Raw genomic sequence first — 17,466 nt, 5'->3', positions numbered from 1 at the left:
ACAATCATAAATAGTCGTCCTGGGGGCAGAAAGTTTTCTCTTGAAGACTTAGGTAATTTAAGCTTTTCAATTGAGCAGACTGTGTGAAGATGTGTTACCAGTCAGAAAGTGACCCGGGGTCATATGGATTTCCCCAGCAGAGTACCGTTCATGTGACACCATGAACAAATAGTCCAGGCTTCATGAAAAAGAATTCATAAAGATGGAACCATGTGGAGGGACATTTGCCACTATGTCACTGTCACTATTGCACTCATTTCTGTTTTTAACTTTCGGTTTTCAAAAAGTTTGTGTAAGAATTAAACCTAGAGTGTGTATGTCTTGTTGCCATTTTCCTCTACCTCTTATGGACTCTGCTGCCCGTTGGCAAGCAACTGAAGAAAAGAACTGATGATTCAGGCTCTGGGCCTAAGGCCAAAGCTAATTAACTCTGAAAGTAAATGAAAGCTGTTACCCATGTTCCTCAGAACAGAGCAAACCAATATTTGTATTTTTTGCTGTTCCCAGACGACAGTGCTCTGGTTGTGGTGAGTAAATTGCAGGTAGTGTGATTTTCAACCTAAATTGACAGGTGTAGTATAAGGGGTGAAGAAGTCCCATAAGTAATCTCTTTTAATAGCTTACAGACTATATTCTTTAAGGAGATACACTACACTTATTTTGAAATGTACCTAATTCAGTAATTTTCTAATCTCACTCCAAGTTTCCCTCCAGTTCTCCAGAAGATTTCTTATTCCTAACTATCACAGTCTTCACTAATTTAGTGTGATTTTTTTTTTTAGGAGCTAAGGATTCTGGTTTTTTTTTTTTTTTTCATTTGTAGGTTTAAGATGTATACATATATAAACATAATTATATATATACATATATATATGCATATATATATTTATAATTTCCACCTAATGCCACAATTTATTGAACACTTACTGTATGCTAGGCATGTATTTATAGTATCTGTAACCCTTTACCCATCTTATAATCACTCTGATTCTGATGGGAGAAAACACAGATTATATTTGGTAGAGCCAGGATTCAAACCCAGATCTGGCTCCAAAGTCTATCCTTTTTCTTAATCTACACCATGCTGCCTCTCTAAATCATTTGGGATTGGGTTCAGCTGCATATAGTGTAAATCCCAAATAATATTAATTAAATGATATTTTTGTCTTACATAGAAGAAATTCAGAGCTAGGGATTCTAAGGCAGCTCTACAATTCCTAGACTCTCCTTTTCCCTACTCCACTACCCTTATCGGTGATGTCCATCCCCAAGGTCATGTCATGGTCTAAGATGGCTGCTGGGACTTTAGCTATGAGGTCTGCATTCGGTTTTTACCTAATTATGACTTACTCATGTTCATAAGTCTAACATTTAGGATAGCTCCTGGCACAATGAATGAACAGATAGATGGAAGTGAGTGATCTTGAGACTTACACTTATGTTGAAGCTGAGGCATACTTAAGACAACCTCAGATATATTGACTTATATATTTTTTTAAATTTATTTTTGAGAGAGAGTGGGGGAGGGGCAAATAGAGAGAGACAGAGAATCCAAAGTGGGCTCACATTTCAGCAGAGCCTGACTTGGGGCTCGAACTCATGAACCATGAGATCATGACCTGAGCCATAGGCTCAACCAACTGAGCCACCGAGCAGCCCCATTATCTGTTTTTCAATCTACCACATGTGCCCCTTTTTCCGTTTCTCTCTCTACTCCGTTCCCAATACTAAATGCATCATCTGGCTCTTTCCAACTCATTGTTCAAGTTTTGGCTGCCTCAGCATTCTCTCGGAGAAGCCTTCTCTGTTCTTCTGAAACCTACAAATGCAAGAGGACAAAAAACAAAAAAAAATCTACTTTCACCAAGTTTTTGAAGCCAGCTACCTTTCTACATTTCCTAGACTCACTCAGTTCGTATAATCGCTTTTAGGTCTGTTCTCAGAATAGTGCCTGACTCAGGTGAATCTTCAGAAGCCAAGATTAAACCAAGGGGAGAAGGCCACAACAGTCATTGAATAAGTGGTAAAACTTGCTGGACTGTGCCTGGAAAAGAATCTGTACTTATTTCAGAATTTTCTATACAAGCCACCTTTTATTTATTTTTGTCTCTACTGAGGACTCATTACATGGATAATAGCTAAGACAGAAGTCATTCTGTTTGGCAGAGACAGCAATTTTCAGCAGTGTTTATATGACAGTAGGTCCCCAGAGCAGAAGGCTGTATGGCTAATCTCTTCCCCAGACTTGTCATTTTGCTCCTCTAGCTGTAGGGCATTTATAGAGTTACAGTCTTCAGAGGCACTGCTGCTTTTCAGGGTCAAGAATGGCATTGTCCCAGGTACATTCCTGAAGTGTGGAAAGAGGGTGATACAGCTGCTTGATGTAGTGTTTGTCTCCTTAACCTATGGGCCATGCGCAACCTATGTGGGGATGTGTGGCCTCATGCCAGGAGCATAAAACCCAGGATAATCACAGCAAGTAAGTGGTATTAAAGACTTGCTGAGAGGAGGTTGTGAATATGTAATTTTTCTTTTGTTTTTAAAAAAGTTTTATTTATTTTTTTTAGTAATCTCTACACCCAATGTGGGGATCAAACTTAAAACCCTGAGATCAAGAGTTGCACACTCTTCCTACTGAGCCAGCCAAGCACACCTGTGATTTTTTCTTTGAATAATTCAAAATAGAAATAAATTCAAAAAATCAGCTCTGTCATTAAGAAGAATACTAAGTTCATAGGAATTTTTAAGATAAAATACAAGTCTTGAAATTAATGGTGTTTTGGACCACGAACCCCCAGACTTACCCAGAATCAGACTGATTATGCTTCTGTAGTGTTAAGGTGAGAGTGATATGATGGAAAGGATAGGGACTTTGGATCAGGCAGACCTGGATTCAAATTCTGACTCCAATAGGATTTATATGACTTTGAACTCTTAGAAGCTGTTTTCTTGTCTGTAAAATCAAAATTATAACATTGGTCTTGCAGCTGATATTGTGATTAGTGACAGTGTATGTAAAGTGCACAGCACATGTTTAATCAGAGGTTTGCATTGATGTTTAAATTATTCTGCTACTAGAGATCAGGGAAGCAGAGTTGGAAACTGTGAGTGAGCCTTTTGTGAAATGGCATGACTTTAGGGTTCTGGAGCTTCTGGTAGACACACTGGCACCCCATCATAAGCACCCTACTCTTTGATCGCCTCCAGTCCTGGAGAGAGTCAGCATAGAATATATCACTGAAGTTATTCTTTTTCCTCATGGTTTATTCATTAAAATCATGTGTAGTGATAGTGCTTTCTTGATTTAAATATGATAAATGATTAGGATGCCTACTTCATATCCTGAAAACCTAATTAAAGGAAGAGAAAGAGACTGCCCTTTGAAAGCTTACACATTTCATTTAGATATGGACATCTTATTAATGAGAGAGACAGGGTAGCTGAGACTGTGTTAATGCAATCAGAAGGAAGGTTGGAATTGAGCCTGACCATGTTACTCTTCCTTCCATCCCATTCCTCTTAACTCCTTTGGATGGCTTGAAGGGCCTCCAAGATCTGATCTTAACTATCCATTCTTCCATCAACCCCGTACACACTAATCTCCAGCTTTCTGAAGTTCCCACAGCAGGCCCTGTTTTATTGGGCCCCAGTGCCTTTGCATATGCTGGGCTTTGCAAGGAAACTCCTTGTCTCACCTTTTTTTGTCAGGTCAATGCTGCCCTTTCTTCAAATTTTAACACAGGTTTCAACTTTTTAGGCACTTTATTAATCCTTTCAGTTATGGATTGAAGGCCCTTCACCCTCAATCTTAGGGAAATGTGTACTTTACTCTCCTGTAGCATTTATCACCAATATTGCAAACATCTCTTTTTTTCCACTATAAGAAATTCCTTATAAAAATCAATGCAGTCTTGACTACTAAACCGATCTCAGTGGCTTAATACCATAAGATTTGTTTCACTCTCTCGTCATAGTCCATATCTGGGTGGTGAATGAAAAAGGAGAGTCTGTTCCATATAGATTTTCAAGGGCCCCAGAACTGGATCTTCCCTTGTAAATGGTTCCAACCATTCCATGGTCTGAGAGTCACCCACTATTTTTCTTTGTTTATCCAGCAAACAAGGGAAGAGAGTGATCATAGAGGATCTTCACAGGACTCTTTAGGAGCTAGGCCTAAAACTGGAGCACAGCATTCTTCTGACATTACATTCCATCTGTCAAAACTTTGTCAGATGGCCCTTACTGACTTCCAGGAGGATCAGGGAATGTAGTCAAGCTTTGTGTTCAAGGAGTAAAGAGACAGGGTGTGGCTAGTAGACACCAGACTTCCTGTTATTTTCCCTCTGGTATTTTCTCCATCACATTTATCAAGATCAGATATAGTATATAAAATATTTATTCATTTGTTTGTTGCCACCCCCCCCCCACCACAGACATTTAAATATATACCTGTGATGTCAGGGAGTCTTGTCCATTCTGTTTATTTTTTTATATCACCATCTAGAACAGTGCCTGGTACATTGTAGACACTCAGATATTTTTTGAGTCCTGGATACCCATCATTTGTTTTTTGCATAATGCTTTCAGTCTTCTTGGCATTAAAGTGACAAAAACTAATATAAAAATTGGATGTAAAAATAGTGTCAAAAAATGAGGATTAGATGTAGAAATGGAGGGGAAGAAGATAACAATTATTAGTGAATAGTGGTGGTGGCTTGACTTACAGATTCAGAGATAAAATGCTTGCTCTGAAAGGACACACCTGAAGCCACTAGGGAACATTGTGAAAGTGTTTCAGTGTTTCTTCCCAGAATGCTGATTTTTGATGCCATCCAAACCTTCAGTGGATGCAGCTTGAAGGAATCGTCTGTGGAGCTAAATAAACCTATAATGAGTACTTAAACCATTTCGATTTAGTCTTATCAGAAAGGTCATTCAGAGAAAGAGGCATTTTGATCACAGCAATTCTCTTCACAGAAATGGTATCTGGGAAGCTAGTCTCTTTCTATTTGATTATTCAAGGATACATTGAGGATGCAGAGAACATTTGCCAAAACCTATCTTTAAAACTCAGCTGCATAAAGAAGAAACAAATGCACTGTAGGATTGAAATTGCCAGAAGAATCCATTCAGCAACTTCTTCAATAAAGTCAGCCTAGAATGTTGGACTCAGGATCATGGCATTATAGAAATATGGACTTGGAAGGGACCTACAAGTGAAGAAAATGGGGTCTGGAGACAAGGGCACTCTCTGTCAGGCACTGTGCGCAACACTGTGCAAAACACAAATAGGCATTGCTCTTTTCAACGGGCATTCCTATTCTGACTCGTTAACTTGCACACTCTCCGTACAGCAGGCAGGTAGCAGAGCTGGGTCCACAGTGAGATCTGACTCAATCCCTGTTGTTTTTCTCAGGGGTAAAGAATATTAGACACATAAGCCTCCACCCAATTTCTGTGAAATAATATACCCAGAATAACAGCTCCATTATTTTGACTTCTATTTCAGTGCTCTTTCTACCAGAGTTAATTTTTAATGTAGAGACACAAAGGTGCATTTTTTGCAATAAAATCTACTTATTAAACATCAATCTATATTCTAATCCTCTCATACTTTTCTCAATTTTGAGTTTAAAGACTTTATTTGTCTCAGACTAGACATAAATTTATATTTTACCATAAGTGTGTTTTTAGTATTTATGCTCATATTATTCAGGTTTTCATATTGTCCACGTCTGTGTCTCCATAAAAATGGTACTTTCTGTTTTACAGAAGGTACATTAGCTTTCCTCACTGTGTGCAAATATCTTGAAAGCCTAATGTTTCCATTTTATAAAGTTGATTACTTACCTGCCAAGTGAGAATAGTGTCAGAATTTAGAAACACATTTATAGTTTCTAAGTGGTGTCATAAATTGCAAATAAGAACATGAAGTATTCAGTATTAACACTAATAATAGCTAACACTTAACAGCCTAATACGTGCAAGTCACAAGTACCTTTTTTAAAAAACATATTAACTCATTTTGTCCTCACACAATCCTCTTAAGTGAATATTATTATTACTCTATTTTGCAATTACAGAAATGGAGGCACTGAGAGGTTAAACAAGTTGCTCAAGGTCACACAATTGGTGAAATGACAGGGCCAGGATTCTAACCCAGACAACCTTGCCCCAGAGTCTAAGCTCCTAATCACTCACAACGCTGTCTCTAAGAGTGCATTTCAGGACTTTGTACAAACCTTTGGAAGAGTCTCTATCATGCCCTCTCCTTTCTTATAGAAGCCTACTCTAGACGCTGTACCCATACCCAACACATATCCACCCTATCTCCTCTGGTCCCAAAAATATACCAGACATAATTCGAGTAGTGGGGTGAGAGAGCACGTGAGGACATGAGGTGCTGGAGAGCTTACTACCAGCAGACAGGGCAAGGAGAAGGGTGGAGCCAGACCTGGTGCCCTCCCACTCACTCACTTCCTAGTTGCATGACCTTGGGCATGCTATTTAACTTCTCTGAATCTCAGTGTCTGCATGTGCACAGTTAGAGAAAAGAATGACCAATTCTCAGTATTCAGTAAGACCCCCTTTAGAAGCAGTATATCTGAAGCACCTCCATTAAAATTGTCACATAATAGATGCTTAAAATGTGGGCATTATTATCAATAAAGTGTGATAAAAGAGGACCATTATATAACTCACAAAATGCAGGTAAACTGAGTTGAAAAAGCAGCTATGTAGATAGAAGAGCATGTAAATTTTGCCCACCCTAAAAGGAAGTTTATTTTCAGTATCATGTGTAATAATTAATAGCTTAGACTTTGGAGTCATGCAAATTTGGTTTTTTTAAAAAAATGTTTTATTTATTCTGAGAAAGAGAGCTTGAGAAGGGGAGGGACAGAGAGAGAGGGAGAGAGAGAATCCCAAACTGTCTCTGCACTGACAGCCCAATTCAGGGCTCGGACTCACGGACCTGTGAGATTCTGACCTGAGCTGAGATCAGGAGTCAGATGCTTAACCAACTGAGCCACCCAGGTGCCCCAGGATTTTTTAATCTATTTTGATCTCAGTTCTCTACTTCTTGGATATCTGTCCTCAGGTAAACCTTCCTAAGCTTTGTTTCTTCATCTACAAAGTAGAGACAATTGTAATTACTTCAGAAATCTGGGAATGAAATTATTTAAATATAAACATTTGGTATGTATGTGTGTGTATACATGTATATACACACTATCACACATCCAATGGCATATGGAGCTAGCTCTTGGATGAGTATATTCATTTGGTACTAAAGCATTTCATTGATGATGGGAAGGTCTCTAGATATTTCATCCCTGTGCTAGTTAAAATTCTCTAGGGAAACAGAACCGATAGATTTATATGTCATATATATACATATATATCTGTATCTACCTATCTATAACTATCTAGAGATTTATCATACGGAATTGGGTCACATGATTATGGAAGCTAGCAAGTCTAAAATCTGTACAACCAATGTCTCCATTTGAGTTCAAAAGCCAGAAGAAACTGTAGACCCAATAAGAGCCAATGTTCTAGTTCAAAGGCCATCAGACAGGAGAATTCTCTTCTTGGGGCGGGGGAGGGGAGGATCAGCTTTTGTTCTTTTCAGGCCTTCAACTAATTGGATAGGGCTTCGCCTCATAATGGAAGGCCATCTGTTTTACTCAGTCTTTGGATTTAATGTGAATCTTGTTCACAGAACGAGACCTCACAGAAGATCTCATCCTCACAGAAACACCCAGAATAATGTTTGACTGAACATCTGGATACCCCATGGCCTATTCCAGTTGACATATAAAATTAACCATCATAATCCTTACTGGTCTATGAGGTAGCCTCCGACTCTTTCATGAAAAGAAAACAGTATGTCTATTCCTTTGGGTCCAAGTTTTAAGCTCAGAGGAGAAGAAGTACACATGGTAGGAAAGAGGTTTAGGTAGAAATGCTTTAGCCTAATTTCTCATTATGCCTATAGGAATACTTGGTGGTGGTGTTGAGGGGGGAGATGCAAACTGAGGTGAGCAAATTCACCTGTGCTAAAGAAATCATACCACAAGTGGAGGGGATTTAACATACCAAATTCTGTGACTTTCTTTGTGATTTAGAATGTGAAATCAGCCACAAAAATAGAACCCCAGAGTCACTGAATGCCATCTACTCCTAGATCTTCCTTTGATTGGCTTTGAAAACAAATAGAATTGGTTACTGGAAATCCTTACATTCATTCATCAAACTCTTTTTCATCATTGACTGCATCATAGTCACATAGTCATAGGTACATTGTTTAGTCCTAGAGTTAAAGATAAATATTTCCCCCACTCTTTTTTTAAGTGTTATTTATTTTGAGGGAGAGAGAGCACAAGCAGGGGAGGGGCAGAGAAAGAGGGAGAGAGAATCCCAAGAGATAGGTGTGCATCTCTACCTCACAAACCAAGAGATCATGACCTGAGCCAAGATCAAGAGTCAGACACTCAACTGACTGAGATACCCAGGCTCTCCATATTTCCCCCCAACTCTGGAAGAGAAGATAGGCACTGAAACAAAGTAGTAGCAGTGTTATAACAAAAGTATTTATGGAAGGTGATGCCGTCATAAAAGAACGAACTATGTCCAGGAAGTTCTGGGTGGTGCAGCAGCTGGTTAATAAGAAGTTATAAGACTGAGAAAAAAAGTCCTCAACTGGGTTATGAGGGATGAATAGGAGTTTCTTAGATTAAAAAGAGTGAAAGGGAATTTCATACAGGAGATGAGCATGTGCAAAGTCATTAAGGTGAAAAGGAGTTTTAAATAATTGGAGAATATCGAAAGTATGGCAGGTGCATACCTGGAGAGGCAGTGAAGCATAATAGATAAGCTCTTAGCCTCTGAAACCAGAATGCCTAGGTTTAAATTTTGGCTAGGCCACTTACTATCAATGTAACTTTGTACAAATTACTTAACTTTTTTTGATTCAGTCCCCTCGTGTAAAATAGGATTAAATCACAACATATATAAAACACTTAAAACAATATGTGACAAATTGTATGACCCTATAAATGTTACATTGTTATTGTATGAGTACGCCATGATAACAAACGTACCCAACATCTCTGTGATTTATAAAAAACAACCCTTTATTTTCACCCATGTTACTTACCTGTAGTCACTGTGGCTATTCTCTGGCTGGGGACCTGCTCCCCTTATCCTCTTATCCTAAAACCCAAACTAAGGAAAGGTGTCCATCCGAGACATGCCATTCTCAGCGCAGAATGTCAACACAAGAATACTGGCAGAAACTCATGGTGCTTCTCCCAGCTTCTGCTAAGACATAATGTGTTCATGTTTACTCGTATTCCATTAGCCAAAGCATGTAATATGACCAAATGCAAAATCAAAGGGCAGGATTGTATCATTTTCTAAGAGAAAGGGCAGTGGATAGTTACTGAAAATTGAGAACAGTAATACAGTCTACTATAATCATCATATTTAAGCCTCTTCATGTTATCTTACATAGGGTGCTGGTGGGGAAGGTGCAAAGTAGCTTGGGAAGAAATACAAGGTCCAGAGCATATCTGAAATCAATTTTATTTTCCTGGATGTATTCTAAGATTTTGGCCCCAGTGCCTTCCCTCCCATATTTCCTGCCTTGTTTTCTGTTTTGTTCTGATTCAATCACCCGAACTCTAAGCACAAGATTGAAAAGCTGGGGCCTTTGCCACATGTTACAATATGTCATAGCTTGGATTTGAATTATGAATAGCAAAAATAAAAGCGTTTATGTTACCTCTGTAATTGATGTCCTGACCTCTTGTTTTCCAAGCGCTATAAACATTTTTCAGTCTCCTATTAATTATAATTGTACTCACTAACTTAGAGTCAATTGTCATTTTCATTATATTCCATGACTTTGTAATTAAGCCATTTGAAATAGATGGAATTTGCAATTGTGGTGAGTAAATAATTTCAGACTTGATTTTCTGTTTTTGATAGATTTGAGGAGGAGGTTTGGAATTGAAACTCCTTTTCAAGGGGACTGTATGTACACAAATGTCATTGATAACTACTTCACTCTGAATTATGATTATGTGTGTTTGGTTATCCATAGAATAAAAAGGATAATTTGAAAATGTTAAAGTATTTTCATAGAAATGTGGCTGCCACTTTTCTTCCCTCACAAGAAGGAAGGCTCTTAAGAAATAAAAGAGCCTTTGTTACTCTGTCTATAAGTTTCCTTTGGGATCTAAATGCTAACTTGTGGTTAGCAAAGGAAACTCGGGACTGCTTGGGACTGCTTGGGACTTGCTTCTGTTTCAGCAAAGGAAACTTGGGACTTCAGAACAGGAGTTCTATAGCCAGGGCTCTGCTGCTGGGGTATCAGATCTGGAGCCAAGACATTTGGAAGACCATGTGAACTGAGTAGAGAGGGGAGGGAGAAGATGAGGGTGGAACCAACTGGTATAAAGATTGTTTTTTTTCAGGTCAGCATGTGCTTAAGAACTTGATATGGGGACTTGGATCTAAGGATGTGGGAGTCTCAGGCTCCGTATAAGGGGCTACAAAACTTCAGGAATAGATGGAGTGTTGTGAAGGTACTAACAACATTGAGTTGTGTATATTGAATTATAAAAAGGTGAATTTTATGGCTATGAATTACCTCTTAATTTCAGAAATTTTAACATAAAAAAGAAAGCAAGTATACATTGGGACTTTCTCCAAAATTAAAACCTGCCAACATAAAGCCAGTTCTGACTCTGATATTAAATAAAGTCACCCATAACTAAAACTGAACGTTTATGTTTGTATTACTCTTCCTAATAGTTGCTTTTAACACTAACACCTTTGTTGATGTATACTTAGCAAGACTTATTCTTCCAGATGATATGGAAAATGTTGTATAAGATCTTTTTGCTATGACTTTGAACAGAAGGGGAATAAATGAGGTGACTATATAATTTGTCCCCCAAACCTTTTCATTTTGGTGAGGGAAAGGTAACACATAAGTTGTGGGATCAAAAGTCATAAATCAGGCCAGTCATAGACAAACAGGACATGGGGGCAGGGGGAGACAGGAGAGATAGCAGAAAAGGACCATTCTATATCTTTGCCCTATTCCCTCATCTATTTTTTCAACAAATATTTTCTGTGCTTTTGTGCCTACTTTGGAGAAACACAGATGCATAAAACATGGTTCCTGCCTTCAATGTTATCCTGGGTTTGCTGTCAAGTCCAGGGTATCAATCTCTGATCCAACCTTGGAGAGTAGAGAAAGAGGAGGTGGTGAGGTTTTCTGGAATAGATGATATCGGAGGTGATCTTCCAAAGGGAGAAGGTAAAATGTGGGAAAAGGAAGTGCTAAGGAAATAATTTCGTTTGTGAAGGTGATCCTGTTGGCTAGGAAATTTGGAGAAGGTGATAGTAATCATCTGACCTGATAACTTGTGTCCTCCCAGAACTTAATTTTAGCTCACAGGCTCAAGAAAGAGTGATTTGTTAAGAGTAAAATTCATGGCCTCACATTTTCTCACTTCTCAGGTTTAATCTCTGACTGGAGGGATCTGACCAGGACCTCCACTAGGCAAAATCAGGCCTTCTCAGAAGTGACTGCTTTTAAAAGAGAGATTTATGGAGACATTAACTGTAAGGACTGAGAATCTGATATTTATATCTGAATGGATGGGCTTGGAGATGAGGTAGTCAGATAGCTGGAAGGAGGTGGCTCCCTAAGTCCACATTATATACCTCATATGTTTCCATTTGTGGTTCCCAGAACAACATAAACCTTGTCCACACTAGAGAAATTTAAAAGAATTGTAGAGGAAAAAAGTTACCCCCAATACACACAAAAAGGTAGAGGTGGTATTTTGTCTAGGTGAGATTGTACTTCCTTTCTTTTTAATATTGATTCATAATGTCCTTTACTTCTTTCTTTAAGCAGATTTGAAATGAGAAATCTCTCAATTTACATTAAATGATGAATATATAAACCTTTGTATCAAACATCTTCAGTGATTAAGGAATATGCTAAGTGCTGCTGGGTGGTTTCTAGGTTATAGTAACTTAAAAAGACATCTCTCTCTTTCTCTTTCAGTCTCCTCCATTCCCCCTCAACACACACGCGCGCACGTGCATGCACACACACACACACACACACACACACACACACACACACACACTCAAACACATATGCTAAATTATAAGCACCTCCCAGGGAGGGATCATGTCTTACCTTTGTATCCCAACCTTCTACCTCATAGTTTGACCCACAGTAAATACTGAATTATCAAGATGTGATAAATTTCTACTAAAAAAGCACTCCTAATAGAAATTAACATTTTTATGATGCACTATAGTTTTAAGGCACATTTTACAAATATATTACTTTTAATCTCCAGTGAGATGGGCATTACTTGTATTGCAGTTTTATGTAAGAAGAAACTGAGGTTCAGAGGATGAAGAGAAGCCCCATGGGCATCTGCAGTTTCAGTTAGAACTAAAACCCAGGACTCCCACCTTTGGATCTGGTTTCTCTCTCTCAATGGTATTGCTACATTTGTGAGTGTAACTTATTGTCCTCTACTCAACAAGGTAAATGATTCTGATGCTCTCAGAAGAAAAAAATATGCAAAACCATTTACTGTTACTTAAGAGCCCTCAAGCCAGGAAACCATCTCTAGAACATGCACGAAGAAAATACTGCCAACGAGGACATAATTACAAACAAGCATCGTGTGCTGATATCGTTCTCTATACACAGAAAATCTACGTAAGTTACCTGTAGTATGTGGAGGGAGGAATATATATGGTAACCAAGTCATAAAACTTTGTTTTGCTATGCTCCATCTGCAGACCCTGGGAAATGTTGCAGACTAACTTTAATTAATCATCGCTGCTTGAATTGATTTAGATCTTCCCACTCCCACATTAAGCTGTAATGTATTCTTTATAAAAATGTACAACTTGAAGTTAATTTGAGTCCTTCAGGCCAAAGAGTTTATTTATAACATGCGGTGAAACATTTTATGGCCCCAATTTCCATTAAATCATAAATTCAGGAAATGAGAGAAAGAAACAGGCCTACTCAGTCACCTTGCCCTTGTCAGAAGGAATAAGATCCGCATCTGTGGTATATTTCCCAATGCTTGGGTCAATGTGTGTATTTATATATATCTCCGTATTCAATGCTGCTGATGAAAATGGCTTTCATGTGAAAAACTATAGATCAAAAGACTGGTGTGTGGGATGTAGATTCTCCCTCCCTTAGAACGTGCTCCATCACAGTCTTGTTCAAAGCTTGGAATATTTTTTTAAGCCTTAACAAAAGCAAACTTCTACCTTACCGCCTCAGATCATAGTATTTCTACTCTAGATCAGGTTGTCTGTCCATCTTATTACTCCCTTATTAGTACTTTAGAGACGTATCAGACCGGGTTTCAGGAGGTCATCAGGAGACAACGCATACCCAGTATGATCATAGAGGTTCTGAGGATAGCACAGACGATAGCAAATTGGGTTTTTAGGCAGAGAAAATGGGGTGTCAGTGTGCCCAGTGAAATATTGAAGTTGTCAGTGTCAAGTCCAGGATCTTGGAAGCTGAGAGGGATGCTGTGTGGTAAGAAGTTAATCCTATCCAAAGAGAGGTCCCACCTTTGTCCTTGATTCCTGGAAGAGAATCTCTAGGCCCTTGGAATATTATGTCTAAAAGGAATGTTTTTGTTTGCTGAGGGATTTGGCCACTGAAAAGTCTAACATTGTGGTTTATGGTGAATATTTGGGGCCATGTGGTATCAGTTTCACCTCCAGAAGGGCTGGAGAATAAAGGTCTGTCATGTGGGCAGTATGTGATCAAGCTCCAGTAAAATTCTGAGCACTGAAGTTTAGGTGAGCTTTCCTGGTTGGCAGTACTCTGTACATATTGTCACACATCAGTGCCAGGAGAGTCATGCATCCATGATTCTGAACAGAAGACAATAAAAACTCCATGTTTGGTAACTTTTCTGGACTCTGCCTGATAGAATTATTTCCTTAGCTAATTTTAATCTTTATCCTTTCCCTGTAATAAGCCAAATTGTGAATATAACAGCTTTCAGTGAGTTCTGTGAATCCTTCTAATGAATCATCTAAATAGGGGGTGGTTCTAGGAACTCTCCAAACTTACATTTGCTGTCAGAAGGGAGGATGGTCTTCTGTGGACTGTGTGCCCTCTAAAACTTAACAGTTGGCCTAAATGTGTCACAGATGTGTTATTGAAAACCATTGTCCAAAAGAGAATTCCAAGTACCAGAAACTGGGAAAAAGTTGGAGGGACAGTCATAAGCTAATTTAGTTGATTATATATGTTTTATTTCTAGAATCTGGGAGATCTGTGTGTATATATGTGTGTTCTTTGTTCCACTGTCACAAAAGCACTATTCAGCTCCAAATGCTGATCAAGCTTCTAGCACTGGGCATATCTAGGTATCTGGAAAACATCAAGAGATGTTGTATCCTGAAGTTTATTGGTAGCCAAGAGGTACATTAAGAAGATGCCATTCCTGTTCAGACCTAAAGCAAGCTAAAAGGAGTCTTGGAAAGGCACTATAGGAGATCCGGTAGAGGTTGGGGAGCAGATTTCAGATACCATTTCTTAAGTCCAGCATCCAGGGACAAGAGGACTTCAAATAGTACTTGAAAAAGCAAGACAAAGCTCCACCTGAAGACATAGAATTAGAGTAGAGTAGAGTAAAGCTACTCACAAATTGACTTGATCTTTGTGTCATATAGAATTAAATTTTCCTGTGAGTGACAGAAAATTTGTAATAAAGTTTCTTTTTTTTCTCATGTAAATAAAACCTAGAAGTAAACAATCCAATCAAGAATGATGGCATCAGGGACCCTGGATCCTTCTGCCTTGTTCAACCAACCTCAACCTAAGAGATCCATCTCCTACCCAAGATGACAGTTCAAGATTCAACCATAATATCTACATTCACTTCTCATTTAGGAAAAATTCCTACACAGAAAAAGTCAACTTAAATTTCATCATTCAGAACTAAGTCAAATAGCCATATCTAGCTGCCAAAGAGGTTGGGAGGTATTCATTTTAGATGCTTATGAGCCCTGTGCCCAAATAAAAATTGGGAGTCATATAAGGAAGAATGAATGGATGTCTGCTGGAGAATAATTAGCAGCCTATGCTTCAATTCTGGGTCAGAATTGAACCAGACAATCAAGTGAAATTTTGATTGAAGACTATGTAGGAACTAGAGCCTACAGTTGAGCTTAGCCTAATATATGGGCCTTGTGGCTGCTCTTATAGAAAGAGTGCCCAGTAGTAGGGAGCCAGGCTGGTCACTTCCATACCTGTGGCTCTTCACTGCCTCTGTGGTTCCTCACTGGATTTTTTTTGTTTATTTTTATTTATTTTGAGAGAGAGATGAGAGCAAACAGGGAAAGGACAGAGAGAGAGGGAGACAATTCCAAGCAGGCTCTGTGCTGTCAACATAGAGGCCCATGTGGGGCTTAACCTCACAAACTGCCAGATCAGAACCTGAGCTGAAATCAAGAGTCAGACATGCTTAATGGTCCAAGCTACCCAGATGCCCCTCCTCACAGCATTTCTATCTATAGTCATTCCATCACATCCTACTGTTTGCTAATACTTGGTTATCCTAAGCATTAAGTGAGTTCAGTCAAGTGCAATGTTCTGAAACATTCTTGGCATGCACTTTCTTGCCATTAGATTATTTTTTCCTTTTTTAAATTTCACTGGTAAAGGAACTAGTACATTTACTTGAATCTCTCATGTCTGGTTTTGAATATTTGCTTTAGCCTTTATGAGCCACATGAGCCTTGGAAAGGTCCTTTTTTTTTTTAAATTTTTTTTCAATGTTTTTTATTTATTTTCGGGACAGAGAGAGACAGAGCATGAACGGGGGAGGGGCAGAGAGAGAGGGAGACACAGAATCGGAAACAGGCTCCAGGCTCCCAGCCATCAGCCCAGAGCCTGACGCGGGGCTCGAACTCACGGACCGCGAGATCGTGACCTGGCTGAAGTTGGATGCTTAACCGACTGCGCCACCCAGGCGCCCCTGGAAAGGTTCTTAATCTCTCTGGCCCTCAATTTTATCAAATGTCAAATGGGGAAAAGTAGTTACTTTCAAAATACAGGTAGTTGTTAAGACCTGCGATGGAGATAATGCCTGAACCAATGTGGTGCTCAATAAATGCCAATTATTATAAATAAAACTTTAGCTTGGACTGATCTTGACTTCATAAAGATTCTTGTGGGGAATAATTTAAGTGTCCCAGTGCATACTATGCTCCAGGTATTTTAAATGCCTATTATCTAACCCCTACAACACTTTTTTGAGGGAGTTAATCTAATTTAACAAATAAGAAAACCAAAGGTCTGATAATTTTGTGGCTCTCCCAGGTTTACTTCATTAGTGCTAGACTTGAGATTTGAACCCAGCTCCACCTGACTCCATTATGCTTTAGATTTTTTAAATTAAGCTATTTTATTTTACAGTTAAGGAAAGGGGTTAAAATAAAGGTAAGAAACTTGCCCATGGTCCCAAATATAGTTCGTAGCAGGTTATTAGATGTTTAACATCTAAACCAGAGTCCTTCTTTCTCCTTTCTGCTACACTATATTTAACTTATATTTCCTTTCCACATCCTTCAGCTATATTCTCAGTATGATAAAGTTTTTTCTGTTTTCCTGAACTTCCAGTGTTTTATATTTTTTTTTTTTTTTTACTGATTCACAGTTTTACATACTGATTGACCTTTTTAGCAAGCAGACCTATATGGTTTTATGGTGAATTTTATTCTCCTCTAGTCTAATGGATGCCTTTGTAGAAAATTGAACAGATGTTAGATCTTATTTCCAAATACTTTTGGAGGATTAGACTGGTTATGCACATGGAAGAGTTTCTTTGCCACTGATGGATGAATTGGAGCTAAACGTATCATGATTCTAACCCATCAGTGTGTGCCATATGGAACAGCAATCATCCGTTTAGAGGGTGGGGTTTCTCTCCATGGAGAAGTGTATACCAGAGTGAGATTTGTTGTTAAGAGCATCTGGATGTCTCCTTGCCTTTCTTGTGCATGGTGAAAATTGACCCGAGGTAACAAGTTTTTTCTTTGTTATCAAGTCATGAATAAATTAGTCTTGCTTTCTACTCTGAGGCCCAGATCAATATTCTGCTGGAATGTTGATGGTTTTAGTGAATGGAAATGAACTGGCAAAATGCCATCCAGAAGATTTGCACACAAGCGAATGAAACATTTGCATGGGTGGATGAAAAGGCCCCTGATAGAAATTAAGAGTATCATTTGCATAGTTGCTTGCCATTTATAGGTATTTGCACATATATCTAATTCTGACATCTACCCTATAAAGAAAGCAAACTAGAATTTTGTCATCATTTTACAGATAAGTGTGAAGAGGATAGGGAGGTTGTGACTTGCCCAAGGTCA

The 17,466-nt window shown here is 38.7% G+C and overlaps 1 protein-coding gene and 1 pseudogene across 15 annotated transcripts in view; both read left to right on the top strand.

Annotated features, from left to right (window-relative positions):
* Positions 1 to 17,466, top strand: part of DLG2 (discs large MAGUK scaffold protein 2) — a 2,060,086-nt gene that overhangs the window by 903,675 nt on the left and 1,138,945 nt on the right. The window lies entirely within an intron of this gene.
* LOC112865053 (small ribosomal subunit protein uS2 pseudogene) overlaps positions 11,188 to 17,466 on the top strand; it is a 112,617-nt pseudogene continuing 106,338 nt past the window's right edge.

Source organism: Puma concolor, chromosome D1 (assembly GCF_028749965.1).
Source record: "Puma concolor isolate L17-30 chromosome D1, mPumCon1.1.hap2, whole genome shotgun sequence".
NCBI classification, from domain to species: domain Eukaryota; kingdom Metazoa; phylum Chordata; class Mammalia; order Carnivora; family Felidae; genus Puma; species Puma concolor.
This window is presented reverse-complemented; position numbering and strand designations above follow the sequence as displayed.